Source organism: Suricata suricatta, chromosome 3, assembly GCF_006229205.1.
Source record: "Suricata suricatta isolate VVHF042 chromosome 3, meerkat_22Aug2017_6uvM2_HiC, whole genome shotgun sequence".
In the NCBI taxonomy this organism is placed as follows: domain Eukaryota; kingdom Metazoa; phylum Chordata; class Mammalia; order Carnivora; family Herpestidae; genus Suricata; species Suricata suricatta.
Genome location: NC_043702.1, coordinates 33,939,743 through 33,950,029, shown reverse-complemented (window position 1 = coordinate 33,950,029; position 10,287 = coordinate 33,939,743). Strand labels below are relative to the sequence as shown.

The following is a 10,287-nucleotide window of genomic DNA, read 5'->3' as shown; positions in this document are numbered from 1 at the left end:
GTCCGGGGCTGCGGACCCGGAGTCCGCGGGCGGCGGCGGGGGCTCGGACCCGCCGGAGGCTGACTGAAGCCCAAGGCGGCGGTTATTTTAGAGACGCGGAGAGCGTTCCTCGCGTCCTCGGCCCGCTGGACTTCGGGTGTCTCGGACGACCGGCCCTGCTCCCTCGCACTCTGTTGGGTCGTTCCTACTTACTGCAGATGTAGGAGGTGAAGGGCTGAGACTTCACCTGGACAGAGATGCGACCCAGGCTTCCCGTCTTCGCAAGTGGAGCATTCCTGTTCTTGGGAGGTTGGGGGGCGGGGGGGCGGTTGTGAACTTCGTGAGCTTTCAGTTCCCACAAGTCCTGATTTCAACGGATGTCAAGGTTTTGGAGACCTGATACTGTGAAGATTCGGTACAGCGTTTTCTTGTCAGTGTACTATAGAATCTGTAGCTTGAGAACTAGTGAAAAACCTTGAACTTCAAACACAGCCTCTTTACGTGAAATGTTATATGTAATATTTTTCACTTATTTAAAAAAATTAAATGTTATGTTAAAAACTTTACTAGTCGTCTCAAAAGTAAAAACAAAACAAAACAAAACAACCCTTACATTTTAGAACCTATGCAGAGGAAGAGGCTTATTTCAGTATTTGAAAGAGTATGGTCGTGTGACCTTTATGACATGGTTTTAGTTTGTCTTTGAGGAACAGTTCATTGCCATTCTGATTGATTTTGTTTTCTAGAGATTAGGCAGATGTGCAATATGGCAGGGAGAAAAGGACAGGAAGTCAGAAATTGCTTCATTCTGAAAAAGAAAATATTCAAGTAACAAATCCAATTATTGTGAAAGATTCTCTGAAAATAAAGCTTAAGGTTGCCTTCTGGATAAAGTATTTCATTGGCTTTATAAAACTGTATCATTTAACCAGAAAGCAGTGTTTTGTATGCATGGGGGCAGTTTTATCAAGTAACTGTACTGTTAAATAATATGTGGGTATGTTAATATTTATTGGATATGTAACTGGGGCAAAATCAACTTTGGGAATGATTTTCTATTTGAACAAGGCAAACATTGCTGCAATCTCTAATTAGTGTTTTGGATTAAACTCAAGCTTTGTTAAAACCTATTTTATGGAGGAACAAAATGTAAAATATATCAAATTCCTGTATCTGTGTGGCTTCACACACACACACACACACACACACACACACACACACACCCCTAGCCCCAAAGATAATTTGCATAGAAATACAAATGACTTGAGTGCAGAGCATATTTAAGAAGAGTAAAAAGTCCACATCTGGGAAAGGAATATATTGGCAGTTTTTTCTTTCTTTAATCCCTGCCTCTGAAAATATTCAATTATTTCCCAGAAATCAACCTAGTTTAACGTACTAATTTAGACAATCAAGACTCCTTTTGTATTTACGTTGTTTTAGGGAGCTCCCTAAAGAAAGTCTTAAATTGATTTGTTTCTGTGCTCCCACTGTTTTTCAAGTGGCCATTGTGAGGATGGGTATCTATGGGCTTGTGAAGCTGTTCCACCACCTCATAATGATGGGAAGGAAAATGCTTAGGCCACACCATTGCAGTCTTTGAAGTGCTGCCAGTCAGAAGCATCTCCTAGATCAATTTTGCTGTGCAGATGGAAATACTTGCCGTAAGAAGTTAAGCTTTAGAGATGTCTCGTTTTTGGTTCTAAGTTTTATCGGTTTCTCAGTCTGTGATCATAGAATGGTACTGTCGTTAACAATGAATATTCACTTATGGTTTATGTGTGAAAGTACTTTAGTGGTCTTTATTCTGTTTTCCTTACTTAATTTTAATCAGCATCTCATGATGTGAGCTAGGACCAGAATTTTTGGTTCCAGTTTTGGTAAAATGGAAGAAGTTGAGGTGCTGGTAGTAGGATCCAGACTGCCGCCGCCAGTCTGGCCACATGCTAGAAGCAGAGCGGTGTAGTATGCAATAGACAGATATTACCTGCTCACCACCCTGTCCTGTTCTGTAGACCCTTTCCTGACTGTGATAATTATATGTCTGTTACAGTTTTTGTGCACAGCGTCGCAGCTTTTATAAGAATAGCACAGGACATGAGGAAGATGTATAATATGGGAAGACTTAAGTGATGGAGGCTGTTTATTGATTTCTGAATGATTGCGCATAATTCAACTAATCAATTCATTCCATCATATTCTGCCTTAGCGTGTAATCACACAATTAAAATACGATTTTCCTGATACAAACAGTTAAAAAACCCAGTACACATAATTATAGAAGAAAAACAAACCTTTATTTTTTCTTTCCTTTTCTGAAGTAGTCTGCTATGAAGGTGTTATTTCCTTGACACATCAAAATGGCTAATTTGGAGTTGTGATGCTTGTTATGTAAATAGGCCATATGTCGAATTTCTCCAGAAGTTTATTTGTTCAGTGTTGTGGTAATGGATAGGATCCCCTAAGTACCGTACCTAAGAATAGTAGTCTGTGAAGTTGTACTATTTATGTCATTCCCATTTTTTGTTTAATAGCTAGTATTTTTATTTTCTAATAAAGAATTCTTAAATATGGGGTGCCTGGCTGGTTGAGTTGGAGGAGCATGAGACTTTTCATCTCAGAGTTGTGAGTTCGAGCCCCATATTGTGTGTAGAGATGACTTAAATAAATAAAAACTTAAAAAACTTTTTCTTACATGTGATTGTGTTACCTATTTGTATAGCATGCAAATTTTTGTCTCTAGTATAGACACAAACTCTGTTCCCATTTATGCACCTGTTTAATAGACTTTTCATGGTGGATATCTTGCTGTCAGACTAAAGGTACATGACCAATAAGAAACTTTTCATATTCTTTACTAAACCTATTCCTTTCACAGTGAAAAGACTTACTTTGTTACTCAGCATTCTCTTCATCACCCAGACTTGAGACCCAGAGACCCACCTCTGGCTCCTCCCTCTTTCATAGTGCGCATCAAGATACGTTAACTTTTCCTGTGTAATAGTTTCTCTGAACCAGTCCGCATGTATCCTTTGCATCCCCCAATCTCCTGGATAGCCCAGGTCCATGGCCATCTCTGCTCTAGGATATTAGAATGAGCTGTACCTTGGTCTCTGACTAATTGAGTTCTCCCCACTCTGTGTGCTCCCACCACATCAGCCTTCCTCAACTCCTCTCCTTAGAACTCTTCTCCAAGGATTGTCTCGCTGGAAGGCTGTGTTGACCTCAGGCTTATCTGATTCTAAAGCCAGTACTCTTTTCACTAGTTCATATACTTTCTATGCCCTTGCCTTTAGTTCTACCTCTCAACCTGGTTTGAATATACTTGACAGTCTTGCCCAAATTTGGCTTACCAACTTTATTTTCTAGACCTTTGCAACATGAACCTCCTGTTCCTGGTAATTGGATCTCACTGCCCTTCTAAGATGACTTTGCACCCTTTTGTTCATCCTCTGCCTTTTAGAACATTTTCTTTTCCTTTATCCTCTAACCTAACAACCATCTCCAGGTTAAAGTCAGCCTCATCATGTTACTCATTGGTTTCTTCCTCTGCCCTTTTGTCAGCACCATCCCTTTAGATCATCAGATACTCTCTCCTGTGCTCTTGTGTACTTAATTCTTGCTTTTCCAAATAGACTAAAAGTTCCTTGAGGGCACTGTTCTACCTTGCACGCTATCCTTGAACCATCTACAGGGCCTCGGCGTAGGAAGCTCTTGATAAGTATACCAGTAGAGTCAATAAACCGTAAGGGTGAATTTTTTTTAATGATGGGCTTTGATATTGCCTGTGTACTGCTTACTATTGTGTCCCCAGAGTCTAGCTTGCAGCTTGACACCTAGTCATGACCTCAATAAATATTTGTTAACATAGAAATTAATGTTGACATTGGATAAAAGGGACAGGCATTTGAAGGAGGCATCTGTCAAGGAGTTTTTTCCCATTTTTCTTCCGTGGTTCTAATCAGTCTCTCCATTCATCAGCTGTGAGATTCTGAGGCCTCGGCATTTTCCAGACTCAAGATAATGATGGAGGCTGGCAGTTGTGAGTTGGAATTAAGGAGGCTGTCGTTATTTTAAGGTGGAGTGATGGGTCCCAGTAGTGAGCAAAAAATAAAAGCATTCAGGCTTTATGCCAGTATTTTATACATAAAACAATTAGGCTAGAGTTCTCAGTTAAAAGTTAAGCTAATTGGCCATAAAATCCTAGACTGTATTGCAGGGCTGGCTGTCCAACCTTTCATTTTAAAACTTCCTTGTAAATTAAAAAAAAAAGTCATCTGGGGATTCATGCAGGGATGAGAGGTAAGGTAGGGAAGAGTTGGCACTCATCACATTGTATTCAGGACAAAATTTCAATAAGACTCACTTTATACAAGACACTGTTTTTTTGCCAGGAAGGAGTTTGTAGTCTAACAGGAGAAATGACACACATATCCCAGAAATAAAGGTCTAAGAGCTCAGAAGGGAAGATTCCTTTTCCTGGGAGGCGGTAGGGATCTTGAGTTCTTTATTGAAAGATTTCAGTAGCTATCATTGGGAATGCAGGGGTTGCAGGAGGTGGCTGGGTGTGGGGGTAGTGCAGGGCTCCTCTTCTAGAGCTCTGACTCCGTACTCTATTACTCTGCCACTGCTCCTAGGCTGACACCCCGCCAGAGCTCTCCTGGGCTTTGGTGGGCTGCAGTGTTCAATAATGAAACTTAAAGCATATACAGATCCCTGCAATAATTACTTTTGGTGCCAAGTGCTGAACTGACCATGACATAAAGCACAAAATAAATCTTATAAGCAATATAACCAGTGCATTCCTGGGTAGCATCCAACTTGCTCAGAATGCTCAAAAAGGTCTCCTGCATTATGGAGACACAGCTGAAGGTTGAAACTTTCATAGTGCTCTACATAGGGAGAGGTCAGCCCCGACTGTGATCTCAGGTACCCAGCTATCTGTGAGACTCTGCCCAGTGCACCCAGGAGAGCTCAATAAATGAGTAAACATGCTGTTATACAGAACCCTAGCTCTGATTCTGTAGAAGTATTCCCATGAGCTGTAAAACTAGAACCGACGGGTTTAAGTTTCAGGGAAGACAAATTTGGGGGCAGTGTAAGAAAGGTGGTCCTGGGGCGCCTGGGTGGCTCAGTTGGCTAAGCCTCCAACTTCAGCTCAGGTCATGATATCACATTCATGGGTTCGAGCCCTGCATTGGGCTCTGTGCTGATAAGCTCAGAGCTTGGAGCCTGCTGCTGATTCTGTGTCTCCCTCTCTCTCTGCCCCTACCCCTCTCATGCTCTGTCTCTCTCTGTATCAAAAATAAATAAAAAATGTTAAAAAAAGAAAAGGTGGTCCTATTATGAGATTGTGCTAGTTCATGAGGTGGCTAAGCGCCCCCAAGACTGAATGTATTCAAGCACATGCTATAACATGCAGCGTCTCATTTAAATACGTCTTATCTCCTTTTTTACTCAAAATGGTGCTCTGAAGTACATATTTTTATACGTTTGACTGAAGAGTGACACTGAAGCCTAGAAAGGTTGAGTCACGAGTTAGGTGTAGAGCATCTGTCAGGCATGCGTTTGAGGGCTGAGACTGAATATGTACCGTGATGAAGAAAGAACACAAACATCATATGGCCATTAGGATTGTTTTTAAGTTTATTTATTTTGAGAGAGAGAGAGAACTCGTACAGGAGCAAGTTGGGGAGGGGCAGAGAGAGAGAGGGATAGAGAATCTCAAGCAGGCTCCATACTGTCAGCATGGAGCCTGCGGCAGGGCTCAATCCAATGAACCGTGACGTGATATCATGACCAGAGCCGAAGTCAAGAGTTGGATGCTCAGCTGACTGAGCCACCCAGGTGCCCCTAGATGGCCATTAGGATTTTTAAGGACCCTTCCTAACAGTAAGATTGGTGGTTTAATTCTCCTTAGGGATCAAGATATTGATTATTGCAAAGCACAGATTCAGCAGCAGCAGAGCCCAATACTAGAAATTCAGAGCAAAGTGAATATAATTATCACCATCATGATAGGTATCACTTATTGATTATCTCATTTAAACCTCAGGGTTATCTTGCAAGGTAGGGATTATGTACCTTTTAGAAGAAGGAAACATCGAAGTCAGGAAAGTTACATACTTTGAATCAGCATAGTTGATAAGTGCTTTTTTCTTACACCACTTTGCCAAGTAAAGCGTGGTGATACTGAAATATTTACCTTCAGTTCAGCATAGACACTGACCAACCAGAGAGGCCACAAGTTGTAAACAACTGCTGTGGCTCTCCGGAGTAACCTGAGGTGATTTAGGTAGAGCCCAAAGGTATGCAAAAGGCTTGGTAGTATACCAAGCCCACAAATCTGGGGCTCTAGGAAACTAGTGACTTCTGTGTTCAGTATTTATCTGATTTTCTACATGATATGTAGGACTATTTTTTAAAAATCTTCCTGTGTAATCTGGGGGGCATGGGTGACTCAGTTGGTTAAACGTTGGACTTTAATCGCCTCAGGTCATGATCTCTTGATTCTTGAATTCAAGTCCCACATCGGCTCTATGCTGACAGGTCAGAGCCTGGAACCTGCTTCAAATTCTGTGTCTCCCTCTCTCTCTCTGCCCCTCCCCCACTCACACCCTGTCTTTCTCAAAAATAAACAAATATTTTCAAAAAGCCTTCCAGTGTAATTATATTTCAATTCTATTTCTAAATATAGTTTTGCAACTGTAATGTTATATTTTCCTTGTAAATGGCAGGTTCTTCCTCCTTACACCTTTTCTTCCCTTTATTCTCTTTAGTTGGAGGCTAATCTCTCTGGACAATGTTCCCTCTTGCTTCTTCAGGGACCTTGTTCCATTATCTCTCTTTTCTTTAGGGTCTCAACCAACCTTTTCTTTCAGTGCATTAACATGTGAAAATCCTCTTATCTTTCATAAAAACAAACAAAAAATCCCCTTGGCCCCCATCATTCTTGGTCTGGCTGTGTTCCATCCCACTGCTGTTGTTAGAAGGACCTGTTTTTATGCAGTACCTGCACATCCCCTTCTCCCACCTCCCACAGTCCTGTCCTCTCACGGTGACCACCTCTGACCTTCAGACCGGCAGATCCTTTGTCCAGGATTCTCTTCTGATTTTTGACCTGCGTACCTTCTCAATCACTCTCTGCTACTTGAAACTTTGCCCACTTGCTTTCTGAGGCATTCCTCTCTCCTATATCCATTGACAGCATATTCTTAATGTGTTTTCTCTCTCAATGAAACTCACTTCGCCAGTTTTTAAATCTGAGAGTCATTCTAGATTCCTCCCTTTTCCTCAGTCTCTACCTTTCATTGATCACCAAGGCCTGTAGAAGCCTCAGTCTCCTTGGAATCTGCCCCGACCTCTCAAGACCACTACCCCCATTACTGCTTTGGTTTAGGCCCTCTTCACTTCTCTTGAGGATTACTGCAGTGGCCTCATAACTGGTCTCTGCCTCCTGCCTGGCCTGCCTCCAATCCGTTCTCCACACTGCTGCCTTTCTAAAAGGCAAATTTGATCACGACTCTCTGCTGCTTAAAATCCTTCAGCAGAGTCAGAGAAGCAGTCTCCAGGATAAAATCTAAGCTCCCCAGCCTGGCACAAAAGCTCCTTTGTGATCTGGGCTCTCCCTTCGTGTGTGTATCAAAGTCTTCCCTAACGACCCTGGTCCCTGCCCCTGCCCATAGCACCCCTACTAGAGGAAATGAGTTGTTATAGGAAAGGAATGAGAGGAAAGATGGGAACAGAGAAGAGATTATAGAGCTATGCGTGTGGCTGCAGAGCACTGGAAATATGTGAGATGTTCCGTGAGTGTAAAATACACCACAGTTGAAAGACTTTGTATGAGAAAAAGATCTGAAGTGTCTCATTAAAAGATTTAAATATTGATTACATATTGAAACAGTAATATTTTGGATACAGTAGTTTAAATAAAATACATTATTAAAATCAATTTCACATATTTATTTTTACCTTTTTTTTTTTTTAACATGGCTACTAGAAACGTTTAAATTGCCTGTATGGCTCTCGTTGTAGTTCTGTCGGACAGCATTGTTATAGAACATCTCCTCATTCCTAGGGGATGCATCCAGTACGAGCCAAGCCCATGAGCCTGTTGAATGAATAAGTCAGCCCTACAGGTATAGAGAAGCAGCAATTGCTCAGTTTCTTAAATCCAGAGATACAAAGTGCTTTAGATAAGATTCGGAATCAAAGAGACAGATTGTGAAAGCTACAGCCAGGAGTCATGCATACAATGTGCACAGTGCTGAAATCATGATTAAAGCACATCTGTCTCCCTAGGCCTACCCAGTTGCAGTCAGGAGTGAGAAGCAGGGATACGTGTGTAGTAGAGGGAAGATTTGAGATAACCAGTAGGAGCAAGGGAAGGACAAGTGGAGTCACATTCCTGAGAAGCCTTCAACTTGTGTGGCACCAGGTGGAGCACCAAGAGCCCCGCCTTGGTCTCTGAGATGCCCCATCCTGCCACTGATCCCTCCTGGTGGGCCAGGGCCCAGCGCCCCCACTATTTAGCTCTAGGATTCTGAACAAACTAATGAACCAGTGGGTCTTGAGCCTTAACAATATGTATGGCCTAGAGTCATTGTGCATCAGAGTGATGTGCCAAACAACTGTTGAGAGAGCACTGACGATACTAAGAGCAGCAGTCTGTGGATCAGTTGGCCCAACAGGCTTTGAGGAAGGGCAAAAAGTGGTCAGAAAGACCGAGAAGATAATATGTGTCCTAGGAGATACACAGAGCTTTATGTTTTCACAGTGGAAAAGCCAACCAGTGATAGAAACCAGAACTTATCGGGTTGGAGCAGAGGGAGACACCTGCAGGTGACGGGAAGAAACCATAACTGTCATGAGAAAGGTTCAGCAGGATCAGATTCCAGTGAAGTCTGATAGGCAGAGTGACTCAGCGCCTTCTCTCCTGGTCTTTTGCAGATTGTTCTGTCAAACCCTTTATTTCAGGGAGAGAATCCCTTTCAGCAGTTGTTTTTATTTGTGTCTACATATAAGTCATTAGTCTACATAAGGAGAAAGTTTCATGTGCTACAAAGAAAAGTTTGAAGGTCATGTATCTACAGAATATGGCCTGAGAAAAATGGTGACCAAGTCAATGTGGTTGCTCCCCATGTGCAGGATGTGGGACCAGTGTAGGCTCTTTGCAGGAGGGTTGCCGCTCCCTTGCATTTATGTACCTTAGGGACTCTCCATGGGGATTGGCCGTGCAGTTTGCCTTGCCCAAGCGGTTTACCTAGGAAACCGTAGCTCAGCCTCATTCTTGGGTAACCACATTTTCACTTTGTGTCCCAGATTTCACTTTGTCTCCTTCATTCCCAAGTCCTTGCTTTGCGTTTTTGTGTAGGATTCCCAAGTTGCCTTAGGTAAGGGTCCTGTCATATATCTCCATGCCTTCTTAGGACAGTAGTCTTGCAGCCGAGCTACAAGCCTTAAGGTAAGTTCCCTGCTGCTCCCTTCCAGGCTTCTTCAATACTGACACCTGCCAGCAATGGGCAGGAAACTCAGTTTGATAGATGTTTGAATAGCTTGCCTGGATACTGGCTGTTACCTGGTTCCAGACCCATTACACCGAGCACTGCTTATTAAAGAGCTGCGCCACTGGCCTCGGGGTCCCATTTGTACCATATGTGCAACTTGGGAAGAGAAGGGAAGGCAGAGATAGGGCTGCTTTTCCTAAATTTTGATGCATCCACTTCTTCATCTCCTGTGGGAATGCTGGTCTTATGTGTAGATGAGAAAGGTAACCTTCATGGTGTGATTTCAGAATCTGTACTACTGGAAAGGGCACTTCAAATATCAACAGCTTCTCTTTCCTGCTCTCTAATACATGAAAGTCTACATTATACAAACTCTATTCCCTTTCCTAAGATCAATACAGTTTATTGGAAAAAAAGACGACAAATTTGGCGCTTGAAAGACTTGGTTTTGACTTATGTAATTGGCTGTCTATATTATTTAAATAATTTAATCTTCCTAGATCTCCATTTTCTTATATATGAAGTGAAATTAAAAATACCCACTTGTTTTGTTATGACTAAATAAAACAAGATATAAAGTGCCCAGCAGCAGGGCCTAAAATTAAAATGCAAACACTGGGGAAGTGATAACATAAACTTGTTAGATGTGTGCTCCTTAGGTTGAATCATTTTCTAGACCCTTCCCTGAAACTGATAAGGAAGAGAAGAAGCAATCTGGGTCAAGGGGCCCAGACTTCACCCACCAGGGGTGAAAAGGGACCATAAGGAAGTTGCCTTCATGGTTTGCGTGAGGCCGGTCCTA

General features: G+C 42.3%; 1 protein-coding gene across 6 annotated transcripts in view; it reads left to right on the top strand.

The window, feature by feature from the left end:
- SPATS2L (spermatogenesis associated serine rich 2 like) overlaps positions 1-10,287 on the top strand; it is a 164,822-nt gene that overhangs the window by 508 nt on the left and 154,027 nt on the right. Inside the window, exon 1 of one of the 6 annotated variants that reach the window (XM_029934132.1) lies at positions 1,575-1,643. The exons of the other annotated variants lie outside the window; for them this stretch is intronic. The gene's annotated coding sequence lies outside the window, so the exon portion shown is untranslated. Of the gene's footprint in view, positions 1-1,574; positions 1,644-10,287 lie in introns of those variants that run through there. 6 annotated transcript variants of the gene reach the window in all.